The following is a 15,120-nucleotide window of genomic DNA, read 5'->3' on the forward strand; positions in this document are numbered from 1 at the left end:
GAAGTCCCGGGCTGGACTCCGGAGCAGCTGTAGAGGAGCTGGATCCACCCTGCATTCTGAGCCGGCAGCTCTCCCCTGCAGCCCGGTCCAGCAGCACTGTGCAGGGCCAGGGACCGGGTTTTGTTGTGCTGGGGAGCGCAGCCACGTGTCCGGCTCGGCTCGCACAGAGCCCAACACCCTGTTCTGAGCAGCAGGGTAAGGGGGCCAGGGGGCAGGAGAAGGGGCAGGGAGGTTCTGGAGGGGGCAGTCAAGAAACGGGGGGGGGGGGTCGGGAGTTCAGGGGGGGGGCTTTTGGGGGGGAGTGGAGAAAGTTTTGGGCAGTCAGGGTACAGGTAGGGGGTAGGGTCCTGGGGGGCAGTTGGGGGGGGTCTTAGGAGGGGGCAGTTAGAGGACAAGGAACAGGGAGGCTTAGGTAGGGGGTGGGGTTCTGGAGGGCAGTTAGGAGCAGGGGTCCCAGGAGGGGGCAGTCAGGGGACAAGGGGGGGGGGTGGGAGTTCTGGGGGGGGCTGTCAGAGGGCAGGAGTGGGGAGAGGGATCGGAGCAGTCAGGGGACAGGGAGCAGAGGGGTTTAGATGGGTTGGGAGTTCTGGGGGGGGCTGTCAGGGGGTGGGGAGTGGTTGGATGGGGCGTGGAAGTCCCAGGGGTCTGTCTGGGGGTGGGGGTGTGGATAAGGGTTGGGGCAGTCAGGGGACAAAAGGCAGGGAGGCTTAGATAGGGGGTGGAGTCCTGGGGGGCAGTTAGGGGCAGGGGTCCCAGGAGGGGGCAGTCAGGGGACAAGGAACGGGGGGAGGGTTGGGGGTTCTGGGGGGACGGGAAGTGGGAGGGGCTAGGGCGGGGCTCCTCCCGTCCTCTTTTTTGCTTGCTGAAATATGGTAACCCTACTCAAAATGGAGAATTCCACTGGTACATGGCCAGACTTACGCACAATTGGCTTTTGGCCTTTTCCAGGTACTAGAGGATTTAGCATCTACCTTGATAAGGAAGGACAGACATGGGCTGTGTATTTCCTTTGAGCCCCTGGCAGTTGTTAGTGCCATCGGTCTATATTTACCTGCGACAGAGCCGCTGTCCGGGCTATTTCTAGGCACAGGACGACTCACCTGAAATGCTAGTTCAAACTGTTTGTGCACTCACTCCGTGGCTAGAAATGGCGGAGAAAAAGCAACTGAGTTTGGCAAAATGGCAGTTCACCTGGGGAGGGTCTATGATGCCAAGTGGACCTTTTAGTTCTTAGGACGTGGAGGGTTTGGATGTTTTCTTTTCATATCCGTGTACTGTACTGATTGGGAGTGTAATTTCTGGGTTTTGTTTTGAAATGTTAGTTAATCAGAGGGCTTCTGATTTAAGGTTTTAACCGATTAGCACTGAAGAAAGAAAGAAAGAAAGAAAGAAAGAAAGAAAGAAAGAAAGAAAGAAAGAAAGAAAGAAAGAAAGAAAGAAAGAAATTGGTGTTTATTCAGTAAATACCAGACAAACACTGGAGTGGTTACTTGCTTCTAAGGGTTTGTCTACACGGAGCTGCAATGCAGACTACAGGGATGTGGTTTCTAACGTGTGGTGCATTCATTGGTCTGTGTAGACCCTGCTGGTGCCCTCTGAAGGTTGCCTCGTGCAATTGGACATAGAGCTGTTTGAAACAATGCTACGTTAAAGTGCTCTAGGACCATTACTAGGAGTAGTCATTGCAGAAGGTACTACCGTGATGAATAGCGCGTATAATATATAATCTGCGTTACTCAGTGCAGTATATACGAAGAGAAAGGCCCCCCCCCTCAATTTTGGACATCTACTTAGAACTCAAAAGTTGCTAAAAATACCCCCTGCCCAAAATGGAATTAATAAACCCCTCCAAAAACCATAATCCCTAGTTAATGTACAAGACCAGAGAGAGAAATGTTTCCCTCTAGTGGTTGTCACCAGCACCTAAACCAGCCCACTACTTGCTCACAGTTAAAGGAGCTAGGGCTGGGTTTTTAAAGGTATTTAGGCATCTGGGGGGATTTTTGAAAGCATGTAAGCACTTGAAACCCATTGATTTCAATGGGACTTAGGTGCTTAAATACCTTTGAGGATCTGGGCCTGGCAGAGTGAAGCTACAACACATCGGGTGTGACATGCAGAGAGAGACCAACCAACTGAGGGACAAAAGAGGATCTGCATATCACCTTCTCTGAGCAGGGCAATTCAAACCGCTGCACACGTTGCGCAGGGCATACCCCTGCCAACAGGCGTGGTAGGAACTGAGCAGACTCCCTGAGTCCTCCCCACGTCCTGTGTGCCTCACCTGTTCCGATATCGTTTGCAAAGCACTTTTCCCACGGGTTGGGAAATCTCCCAGTGAACAGCCCATCTTAGGCTATCCCGAGTGCTTCCCTAGCACGTTCCCCCGCTTGACCTCAAAGCACTTCCCTGGGGTCGGTCGGTAGCATTATTTTTATTTTAGAGATGGGGAAACTGAGGCACGGAGCAGGGCCGTGACCTGCCAAGGTCACACAGTGAGCTGGTGGCGGAGCCTGGTAATCTGTCCCCTGGTCTAATTGCTGGAGCAGTGGCGTAGATCTCAGCCAAGTCCCGCTGTCTGGGTAGCAGTTCCGCAGGGAGAGATTTCCTGTAAGGTGGGGAGATCTCGTTTCTCTGTGCCTTGCTCTCCCGTTCTGGCTGGAGCTCCGGGAGGCTGTCCAAACGCTACATATCTTGAATTATTAAGTGATCACCCACTGCAGTTACTTATGTGTCTCAGAATCTCCAGGAGGCTCGTGCCTGGGCCACTGGGCAATAAAGCGCCCTGGATGCTTTCTCCAAGGCAGCTGAATCCATTAGCTAAAATCAGCGGCATCCACCCCCAGCCCGCGGCCTGACCACCATACACACAAACGCACGCCACCCCCGCCCCAGCCGGCACTACCCCTCCCTCGCTAACCCACCGGGGAGGCGAGCTGGCCAGTGCTACCTAATGGCAGGCAGTTACGGGGAAGCCAGGCAGAGGTGCAAACTCATCCATCACAGCCTGGACGGAGCTGTCGGGCTGTTGTGTGTCCTGCTCCTTAGCTAAGCACAGGGGATGCTGGTCCTCATGGGAGACTTCAGTCACCGGCTCTTGGGAAGGACAAAGCACAAACATCCTCCTCCCTTCCCCCCTCCTGATTGCATCACCCACCCCCCTCGTCACCGCTCTCCTTTCCTCCCCAACTCCCCCCCTCACATCCACAGCAGACAGCAGCCTCGCCCCTACATGCACCTAGCCTCCGTCTTCCTTTGCATAGCGCTGATGCAAGAGCCGTCTCCCCTGCAGCCTCTTCTGTCTGAGACAGCCTGTTTCCCTCCATCTCGTGAGCTCTCCGGCTTGTCTTGAACCCCTACTGAAAACGCCCCTTCTCCCGCACCTCTGATCCTTGAATCCCTTCTGACTATGCGAAATGAAGCGGGATTGTGTTGTTCGGACTCCACAGACTGGGGGAACAGATGCCCTGGCTGGCACGGTCATTCATTTCTTGAATCTTGCCCCAGGACTGCTATTGATCCGGGGCTATGCACATCTCCCCCCTCCCCAACACGAACTACAAAGCAAGGGAATCTTTGAGACACCTCAGGCAGGGTGAATTTGTTGCCATTTCACTCGCCAGTGATGGAATCAAGGTCTGGGGGGACAGTCCTGATGGGGTGCCGCCGTCCTCCGCAAGCAAATGGCAGGTTTCACCAGAGAGGCAGGAAGGGTGCAGAGCCACTAGGAAAGCAAGCGCAGAGGATGATTTAGTTGGGGATTGGTCCTGCTTTGAGCAGGGGGTTGGACTAGATGACCTCCTGAGGTGCCTTCCAACCCTGAGATTCTATGATTCTATGATCTCCCAGCATCGCACGCACACAAGCAGCCCCTCACCGCAACACCTCACACACTCTCAGGGTAACACATGCCCGTGCACACACCCAGCTAGGCATGCACACAACTCCCCGCCCGTCACGGAGGGACGTCTGCGTTGCAGCCGAGGATGGTGGGGGATGGCGGCTCATGGAGACATACCCGTAGTAGCTGGCTAAGAACAGAAGTGAGGACGCAGTGCAGAGCACGTACCCAGTGGGGCCAGGCGGGCTTGTACAACTCCCACTGAAGCCTGGGCCGCTGCATCCTCACCGCTATCTTTAGCGGGTTAGCTAGAGAACATGAGCTGCGGTTCACATCCCCGGCTGCGGTACAGACGTACCCAAAGCAACACGCGCGTGCACAATCTTCCCACGTACGAACTCCAGGCACACAGCCGTACCACTGGGGCCCCATTCTCTCTGCCCTCGGCCCTGCGCCTTGCGCAGTCGTTTGCTCCAGAGCAAAGTGAGGGCAAAGCTGGGAGCGGTCAGATTTGGGAGCATTTTATGCCTCTTTTGCATCCTCCGTGCTCATAAATGGCGGGTCCCAATGTGCCAGGCACACAGTCGCATGCCCTCAGTACTGCGTGCCCCGCCCCCACCTCCAGCCCCGAGTTGTGAAATTGGTTTTAAAAGAGGAGCTTTTAAAAAATACCAACTATTGGGATTTTTTTATTTTTCTTCTGACTCCTGTGTCTTTAGAGGCCACCTTTTGAAGCTTTTCTCCACCCCCAGCGGGCTAGACACGTAGGGACTTGTATTTGAAATGCAAGCGGACGGCTATGGTCCACAGTGGCTTAGTCCCCACTCGCTGGGGTGTCAATTCTTGGGCACGCTAGGCCTCCGTGGTGAGGCAGACAAGACACAAATGGCCAGACAGGGAGCTAGGGGTCTGGTGCTTCCTGCCGGAAAGGAACATTGCTGAGGTATGTCCCCTCCTGGTGACCTGCCTTCACGCCAAGGTCTTGAGACCAGAATGTCCGGTATAGATACGTAACTCCTTACATATCATCCTTGCATGCATTTCCCAATGATCCTGCTGTCCAGTGAGCTACTGATTTGGCAGATACCTCACGTGCCACCTGTGATGGGTTCCCCCCGGGGTGCCACCTGGAACTGGGGCACCACTGAGCCCGCCTGACCCACCAGCCTGGGCGCCCTTTATACTGCACTGCTGTGACAGGCCCTCAAGCCCCCTCCAGCACACCTACAGGTGGGGACACACCCAGCCGCAGCACATACAGACGCTGAGATCAACTCTGCATGGGAAGGTTTCAGCTAAGGAACCTCCCAGTTCCCAAGGCACGCATCCCCCTCTGGAGTGTAAACCCCAAATTATGCTGTCATGCGCTGCACCGAGATCGGTGCAGCGTAAGCTCATGAAATTTGCCCCCTCCCTCAATGTGGAGAGGAAATAGACAACAGCTCTTTGCTCCAGTTATGATCCCCCCACACTTCACGCCACCTCACTGGTTTTAGATAAAGCACGAATAAGCTTATTAACTACAGAAGACCGATTTTAAGTGATAGCGAACAGATCAGAGCAGATGACCTCGCAAATAAACAAAAACGCCATCTAAGCTTCATACACTAAAGAGTTTGGATATGAATAGCAGATCTTCACCCTAAATGAGGACCCAACCAGGCTGCAAGTTCTTGAGGGGCCAACCTGCGCAGGCTTCCAGCTTAAAATGCCAGGCATTCCTTTCCCAGACTAGAAATCCCTCTAGCCTGGGTCCAGCACTTCCCCCCAGTTCAGTCTTTGTTCCTCAAGCGTTTCCAAGTGTCTCTTTGGATGGGGAGTCAGTGAAGAACCGCGATGATGTCACTCCCCTGCCTTAAATAGCTTTTGCATATGGCGGGAACCCTTTGCACAAAGCTTGGTTCCCATGCCGGGTCAGTGGAAAAACACTGGTATTCTAGGATGGAGTCCGGTACCAGGTGACTTGGTCACATGCCCCTGTAGGGTCATAGCAGCCATGACTCAGAGGCTGTTTGTAGCATCCTCAGGAAGGCTCCCCAGTGAGAGATTAACTTCTTCTAAAGCCTATTGTTCTCCCTAATGGTCCTTAAATGGGCCTTTCCCCGCCAGCCATCTAGACTGAGGCTTTGTCTACACTACACAGCTTTTAGCAACATAGCCGTGTCGACACAGCCGCGTCGCTAAAAGTCGGGCAGTGCAGCCGCTGTTTGTCTGCTCTTTCGCCGACAAAATACGTCCACCCCCAACGAGCGGCAGACACACCAGCCTCGCGCAACGTCTCAGTGTTCAATTTCACCATCTCCCCATGCGGAACCCACCTGGAAATGGGTCTTGATTCCCCTCTTTGCTTCCTGCTCCGTCAGTCTGCACAGGGGCTGAGAAACTGGCGGGGAGGGCAGAGGAATCATAGAATATCCGGGTTGGAAGGGACCTCAGGAGGTCATCTAGTCCAACCCCCTGCTCGGATCTCTCAGATGGTCGGTTTGCATCTGGGCTGATTCTGATTTTCTCTGAACTGCTTTGACACCCTTAAAATTAACTGCATTACAGAGAGAGAAGGGAGGCCTGGCTAGATAAAGTGACCGATGGATTGATCAGCCAGAAGGTTAGGAACTCCTCAATTCCATTCCCAGCTCTGACATTGACTCCCTCCAGGACTGGGGGGAAGCCAGTGAGTGTCTCTGTGCCTCAGTTTCCCCAGGTGGATAATCTCCCAGGGGCTTGTGAGGATGAATTAGCTGATGTGTGTTGAACGCATTGACAATGGCACGTTCTACATACCATTATGGGGTGGAAATCCGTGTCCCTCCGACCTGCCCCCCTTATCCCCCACACACACTGCCTGCCTTCCTGTCTCCCCAAAATAATTCTTTGGTGTGGGGGGGATCTTGCATTTCACACACACACACACACACACACACACACACACACACACGGCTCCGGGCTTGACAGAGACGGGTCAGTCAGTCGCCTTCCGAGCTAATCTTTGAATCCTGTCAGTGTCACTCTAATGACAGCATGCCTCTCTGCTGAGCTGCCGAGCGCCGGCAGTAAAAGCCTCTGAAAGCCGACGGTCCCTGGGAGCAAAGTGACTTGCCTGCCGCTGGGGCCCTTCCTTCCCCAGGAAATGGCATCCGGCCGATTAGCCCTGCCGGCATTGACAAGGATCGGACGTGAAACCTTCCACTTTTAGACACATTAAGCCCTTTTCAGGAGCCACTCAACCGGCTCCGCTCCTCCTCCCCTGCCTGTCGCCTCATCACCCCATGGCCGAGGCTCTCTGGAGCATGCTGGGGGCCTTCGCTCGCTTTTCCTTTCCTCCCACGCCGGCGCGGCCATACTGACGAGGTGTTTCCCCTTTCGGACAGGCCAATAGGGCTCACTCATGGGGTCACCGCCACCTGGGGACAGAGAGAGGGTAGAGGGATACGGGGCCCTAGGGCAGAGCAAGCGCAAGGGGGCAGGGTCCTGAGGGGGACAGGGGGGCCCTATGTTTGGCTGTGGTTTGTTGCCTCTGGGGCATCACTTGGGAAATGGTGGAGTCGGCTGGTTCATGGTTTCTTAGTTCCAGGCCGATTCGGCCCTCGTGGGATCCCTCCACCCCTGCCCGACTATCGGCGACTCCCTTGGCTCCAGCAGGAACTACAATCCAGCCCTGGCTCTTGGAAGCAGCTCGTTCTTGGGTCCATCAGAGCCGGGGAACGAGCCCTGGAGCCCAACGTCCTCCGGGCAGGTCCTCCGGCTGGGCACGCTGCCCTGCCAAGCTGTTCTGCAGGAGCCAACTCAAGGGGCGAGAGGGGAGCCCACCCTCCACGGCCTAATTAATGCCACACGAGCTTTGTGATGTGGGCACCTGTCTGCTAGAGCCCAGAGAGAGATCTGCCCTGATTCCTTTCACACGGGTCTCCGAGCCGCCTTCCCCTGGTCAGGACAGACCTGGGTTCAAAATGCACAAACACCCTCCCTCAGTGATCCCTGGATGTGCCCCAGGTGAATGGGACCTTCTCTTAGACCAATCCACACTAGGAGCATCTCATCTACCTGCCCTGTCGCTGCAGCCCGAATCCAGTTCTTCCAGCCCCCCCACCCCTCCGGCTGATCGTGGGCGAGCCCACAGGCTAACCTAGTCCTCCTGGAGCGGTCATTGCCTGGGGCCGGAGTTTGACACACTTTCCCCTAGTGCAGGGGTGGCCAACCTGAACCTGAGAAGGAGCCAGAATTTACCAATGTACATTACCAAAGAGCCACAGTAATACATCAGCAGCCCCCCGTCAGCTCTCCCCACCCCGCTCCCAGCACCTCCCACCCACCAGCAGCCCCACCGATCAGCGCCTCCCCCTCCCTCCCCACACCTCCCGATCAGCTGTTTCGTGGCGTGCAGGAGGCTCTGGGGGGAGGGGAAGGAGCGAGGGCACGGCAGGCTCAGGGGAGGGAGCAGGAAGGGGTGGAGTGGGGGCACGGGCTGTGGCAGAGCCAGGGGTTGAGCAGTGAGTACCCCCCGGCACATTGGAAATTTGGCCCCTGTAGCTCCAGCCCCGGAGTCGGTGCCTGTACAAAGAGCCGCATATTAACTTCTGAAGAGCCGCACGTGGCTCCGGCGCCACAGGTTTGCCACCCCTGCTGTAGTGAGTAGCACTGGAGGCCTCAGCAGTTCCTCTGAGGGGGGGCAGTGTGGACTAGTGGGTAGAGCACTGGACTGGGACTCAGGTGACTGGGTGTCTCTTCTCAGCTCTGCTGCTGGGTGACCTTCACCGCTCTGTGCATCAGGGTCCCCATGTATATCCTGAGATATTCTCCTTTGTTAAGTGTTTTGAGATCTACCTAGAGCTAGGGATTATTAATGAATATTTTCAAGCAATGGGCCTGAGTGAGGAATGAGGTACTATGTCACTGCGGGCAGGGGAGAATCGGACTCTAGGAAGAAGCAGCAAGAGAAACAACCGGTTGAAGTCCCAGATCCAACAATTTTGCTGTGAAATGGCCCCAGGACATCATAACCCTCCTTGGCTGTCATTAGAACCCGGAGCTGCCACGTTTCAGAAATCTGCAGGCAGTCTGAACCTACAAGTGGTTGACGCTTGGGATGGGCCAGAGCTGCCAAGTCTGAGTGGCCTTGGAATCAAAGGTTTTGCTGCAGGCCCGTTCCTAACTGACTCAGATACAGAACCCAACACTTCCGGGCTCTGAGTGTCACAAAAGGATCAGCCCTGAATTCCTTGCAACCCATTCTGGACAGAACACAGCCAAGGTTGGTCCCTTTCCCAGCATCTTAAGAGTTTCCTCTGTTCCCTTTACAGTCTGCCTAGTTCTCCTAGCGCTCTAGCTCCTGAATCTCGCAGTCCCAGAGTCCTCCACTCCTTATATCCTGTACTTCTCCTCGGTCCTACCCCGGATGTTTAATAGTCTCTGCTTGCAAAGATACCCCGGCTGGTGATTCTGATTGGCGGCTGAACAGTGCCCTTTTCTCAGTTCATGCTGCATTTCCTTCAGCCTCCGATGGCACAGGAAATGCTCTCGCCTCTTGGTGCCCCGGCACATCCGGCGAGAACGGAGGCATTACCCCCGGTGTCCTAGTGAAATTCACATACAGGGAGTTACAGGCGGGGTGCTCCGATTCCACCTGCGGTTTAATTTGTCAGGATTTTCCCTCAGGCCTGGGGCAGTCCTAAAGAGGTGATGGCATTTCAGTAGAGACTGAAGTGCGCAATTATAGTAATAATGAATACGAATGTCGGGGTGCTCAGGATATTCTGTTCTCATGGACTTTAAGGTCAGAAGGGACCATCATGATCATCCAGTCTGACCTCCTGCAAATCGCAGGCCACAGAACCTCACCCACCCACTCCTGTAATAGACCCCTAGCCTCTGGCTGAGTTACTGACATCCTCAAATCATGGTTTAAAGACTTCAAGTTACAGAGAATCCACCATTTACACTAGTTTAAACCTGCAAGTGACCTGTGCCCCATGCTGCAGAGGAAGGTGAAAACCCTCCAGGGTCTCTGCCAGTCTGACCCTGGGGGAAATTCCTTCCTGACCCCAAATGTGGTGATCAGTTAGACCCTGAGCATGTGGGCGAGACCCACCAGCCGGACACCTGGGAAAGAATTCTCTGTAGTAACTCAGAGCCCTCTCTACCTAGCGTCCCATCACCGGTCATGCTGCTAACAGTCGCAGATCGGCTACATGCCATTGTAGGCAACCTCATCGTACCATCCCCTCCACAAACTTACCAAGCTCAGTCTTGAAGCCAGTTAGGTTTTTTTGCCCCCGCTGCTCCCCTTCTGGTGCAGGGCTCATCAGACTATATCTCTGGGATCTGTTGTGTCCAAAGGGAAAATTGTGTCCCTAGACCTATAAGCTGCCTGTATATCCAGGTAGAACACACCTGAGAGCTGCTTGATATGCCGGTTGTTGGGACCACTGGCTGAGCAAGAAATGCAGGAGGCCAGGATTATCGCTGTCCTAAAATTCCCCAAGAGCCTCCCAAGCCCACGGCCTGCTAAGGTTTGCAGTGGGGCTCAGTCTGGCTGTGTGGATGGGAGCCATTGACACGACATGCAGCACATCGGTTAGTCCATCTCGGGGGAGGGCGAGATCCGTTATTCGCTTGCCCTGGCCTTTGTGGCAGATCTGGGTGCCCTAGAGGAGTGGTCTGCAGCCAACGCGCGCAAGGGGTGGAAGAATAGGGTCCAATCACATGACAAGCATCAGGAGCCTTCACCCAATGCTAGCTCCACCCGGCAGCCAAACCTTTGGTGAAGTTGGGAAAAGTTTGGTCTGCTCCCCCACAAGCACACTCATCGTGGCGCATTCCACTCCGCTCGAGTTGCAGAGCATGGGCACATCCGTGACCGGCGCTGGCTTCCCATCTACTGCTGGGTGCCAATCACAGGGTTGGTCTGTACGGCCCTAACCTGGCGTGAGACCTGGCTGCCTTCGGGCCCTGCTGGGAGATCGGGGGAGCGGGGGACAGATTCTCCCCAGAGCTGCCCTGAATACTGGCCTCTGGAGCAGCATTTTTCGTCCTTCGAGCACAAAGAATTTGACAAAGTGTCATCATCGCCATCCTACAGATGGGGAAACTGAGGCATCAAGTGGGGAATTGATGAATACAAGTCAGTGGCACAGCCAGGAAGAGATTAGAGGGAAGTTGCTGTTGTGGAATAAAGCACCAGGCGAGATGGGTTCTCTTCCTGCCTCTGGCACACACACTTGCCAGAGGCAGGTGTGATCTTGGGCAATCACTTAATTCTTTACGTGCCTCAGTTTCCCTATCTCTAAAGTGACACAATGATATTTCCCTACCTTCATGAGGGGTCATGAGGTTAAACTCCTTCACGTTTATTAATCTCATTGAGTGGAAGCACTACGGCCCACAAAATTATTCAGGCTCCTAACTTCCAGTGAAACCAATGGGAGTTAGGAGCCTAAATACCTCTGGCTCTGGCCCCTGCGTGATTATTATGAATGCTGCGCTCCAGGGAATGTACAGGAGAGTGCACTCCTGCACGGGCAGGGTGGCTTGCCTGGGCCAGAGCTAACCAGCCTTCTCCAGCTCTCACTTCTGGGAGCCAAAACCTTACAAGAGAATCAAAGGCTGAAGCTGCGAAAGATTAAACCAGCCGCTGATCTTGGATAGACTGGGTTGTGCCCACATGGCATAAAATGGGCATCCCTCTCAGAGGGATCCAGAGGGATATTTTAGAGACAGCCAGGCAAACCCCAAACAACTGCACCCCTGTTTTACGTGTCCTCGTTGCATTTCCATCACTAGGAGACCCCTTTATAAAGCTGCCTCCACTATCCCTTCGACTCGGGGACAGATGGCAAAGGGCCAGGGGTGGCTAATGGCAGTGGGATGGGATGGAGATGGGTGGATGTCTGAGATCCTATCCAGGCTGGGCTGCCCCGCTACCAGTGGCTGTGGGAAGAAAGGCAGCCTCTAGAGATGGGGAGAGCGCAGGTTTGGGTCACTTCGCTTGGGAAAAGACACAGTCGGCTCCAGACCGAGTGCAAACTGGCATCGCTCCGTTGGAATCACCGGAGAGGCTCCAGCGAAGGAACTGCCCCGGAGGGCAGAAGGAATAGAAACGGCTCAGACTCCGGGAGAACTGAACGGATTAGAGCCGTCAGGGAGGTGGGAAAGTTCCCATATGAGAGGAGGTTTAAAGACCAGCCTCATTTGGTTGGTAAAGAAGTGTATTTGGTACTGTATCACGGGCCCCTATCATAATGCGTGGGGCAGAGAGGGTGGGGTTGCCAACTTTCTAATCTCACAAAACCGAACACCCCTGTCCCATCCCCTGCCCTTCTCCAAGGCCCGGCCCCCCGCTCGCTCCATTCCCCCTCCCTCCATCGCTCATTCTCCCCCACCCTCACTCACTTTCACCAGTCTGGAGTAGGGGGTTGGGATGCAGGGGCGTGCAGGCTCTGGCTGGGGGTGCGGGCTCTGGCTGGGGGTGCAGGCTCTGGCTGGGGGTGTGGGCTCTGGGTGGGGCTGGGGATGAGGGTTTGGGGTGCAGGAGAGGGCTCCGGGCTGGGACAAGGGGTTGGGGTGAGAGGGTTGGAGGGTGTGGGCTCCGGGAGGGAGTTTGGGTACAGGAGGGGACTCTGTGCTGGGGCAGGGGAGGGGGTTTGGGTGCAGGAGGGGTGCAGGGTCCTGGTGGCTCCCAGGAAGTGGCTGCCAGGTCTCTGCAGCCCCATGGCGCATAGGCGGCCAGTGAAGCTCTGTGCTCTGCCCTTGTGTCTGCAGGAACCGCCCCTGCAGCTCCCATTGGTTCCTGGCAACCTACGAGAGGGCATGGAGGAGTCTCCTCTTTAGCCTCATCCGTAATCCGGCCACAGCAGACATTGGTTATTCGAATAAAAGGGAAGCAATTTGAAAACGACACAAGGCAAGATTTTGAATCCTATGTGTGATGAACCTGTGGAACTCACTGCAACTGGATGCTGTTGGGGCAGGTAACACAGTAAGATTTAAGAGGGCATTGGGCATTTATATGAATCAGGACAGCAGGGGCTGTTGCACTTAGAGAGAATGAGAGTGACAAGGGCTACCAATCCTCATGCAAAATATGTTGTCTCGATGGGATCAGGAAGAAACGTGACCCCATGGCATTGCATGGCACAAGGAAGTGGAGGTCACACCTACCTCTAAGACATTGGCCATTCTCAGGGGCAGGATACCAGACCTCAAGGGCCATTGATCTCTTCTAATATGACAATTGCACTACATGAGTTTCGAGGCTGCCTCTTTTCCAAGAGTCAAAGAACTGTTGAACTTGACTGAACCTTGTGTGTCTTGCAGATCTGACTTGGGCTGCCTTGAGAAACAGCTTGTAAATTGCCTGGAAACAGAGGCCAAACAGCCCCATGGAAGTACCCCACTAACATCCAGCAGACATGGTGGCCAGGAAGGAGAAAGGAACTGGAAGATGGAGCCTGTCACAACTACATCATTGACTCACCTCTGGAGGCTAAGGCCTTGGCTACACTTACCCGGTAGTTCGGCGGCAAGCGATCGAACTTCTGGGTTCGACTTATCGCGTCTAGTCTGGACGCGATAAGTCGAACCCGGAAGTGCTCGCCGTCGACTGCGGTACTCCAGCTCGGCGAGAGGAGTACCGCGGAGTCGACGGGGGAGCCGCGGAGTCGATGTTGGAGCCTGCCTGCCGAGTGTGGACCAAGGTAAGTTCGAACTAAGGTACTTCGAACTTCAGCTACGTTATTCACGTAGCTGAAGTTGCGTACCTTAGTTCGAATTAGGGGGGTAGTGTAGACCTGGCCTAAGAGTTGGTACCAGCTGATGACTGTTTAGTGGCCTAGGTTGGTTGGTTCAGTCTAGTTCCTAGTAGGTGGGTGTCCATATGACATCTAGACACTTGCCATAGAGGACCATAGAGACTGAACTTTCCCAAGGCTGAGATGGAGGCAGCTGGGGAAAAGCTTCCATTGCTGGTGATTGTGTGCGCAGGCCGTTGTACTTTCATCTTTACCTGTGATATATTATTCTGCCACTAGATGTCTCTGTGTGCTGTATAGCATTCCAGACAGAATGTGGTCCCTGGTAAACAAGGGAGACAACGCTGGAATTCAAGCTGTGTGAAAACCCAGTCGTGTACCTGTAATTGTGGTTGTTCTCTATAATCAGTGTCTCCTGTTTTAAGAAGGATGATGTTTCCATACAACATTACAGCTAGGAAGGGACCTGTGCGCATTTTGTATGAGGGACACTATACATTGTTTTTTTCCCATATGGAAAATCAAACAGATACTTCCAGTGAGAATGACTCTTGATTTCAAAGGAGAGGGCAAGAAAGTACTAATGTAAAGTCTCCAGGAGAGAGCAGCATATGTGTGTTGTCTGTGACAGTCTGCACTGAGCTGAGCACAACATACGGCTGCCTGCATCCACAGAGATTTAAAGAGAACAGGAGTACTTGTGGCACCTTAGTGACTAACAAATTTATTAGAGCATAAGCTTTCGTGGACTACAGCCCACTTCTTTGGATGCATATAGAGTGGAATAAATATTGAGGAGATATATATACACACATACAGAGAGCATAAACAGGTGGGAGTTGTCTTACCAACTCTGAGAGGCCAATTAAGTAAGAGAAAAAAAGAGAGAGAGATTGAAAGGTGCAATATAGAGCATACAAACCCATAGCAGTGACAGAGCTAAACATACTCTACCATACAAAGATCAATTGTGCTCAACATCCTTGTGCCACATGTTTGTGGGAGGAGACTCAGGATTTCCAGTGGAAACCAGAAAGCACCTGCTGGGGTGACTAGCCACGCTCAGCGTTGTCAGTTTCACTCTCAGAAGGGCTGCCGGGCTGAGTGGGAGAGGCCTGGCCAATGGCACGCAGAGAAGAACGAGGAGGCATTATGGAGCTTGCCACCACACTCTGCAGTCTGCAGCTGTGATGGAGCCGCTATTTGGCTAGAAACCGGAAGCCATCACATCCCTGAGGTCTCTCCTTTCCCCGGCCTAATTCCCTCATGCATAGCCAGGAAATAGCCTCGTTTATCCCGATCCTGCCTCTCTCTGTGTCGCGGGTTGCAAGTGCAGTCAATTAGAGCCGGGGATCAATTGAGCATTAACTGGCAAGGAAGATAAATGACTCAAACGGGTAATTCCAGACAAATGAAGGGAAAAATCCCCCACCATTGATTCATGAGAATCAGCCTCTTTTCCAGCCCCCAGTGAAAGGCCGTCTGGCTCTCAGTCGCGAAGGCTGTCCACAGTCCTTCTGTACAGTACAATTCCCT

The sequence above is a fragment of the Chrysemys picta genome, chromosome 2, assembly GCF_011386835.1.
Source record: "Chrysemys picta bellii isolate R12L10 chromosome 2, ASM1138683v2, whole genome shotgun sequence".
NCBI classification, from domain to species: Eukaryota; Metazoa; Chordata; order Testudines; family Emydidae; genus Chrysemys; species Chrysemys picta.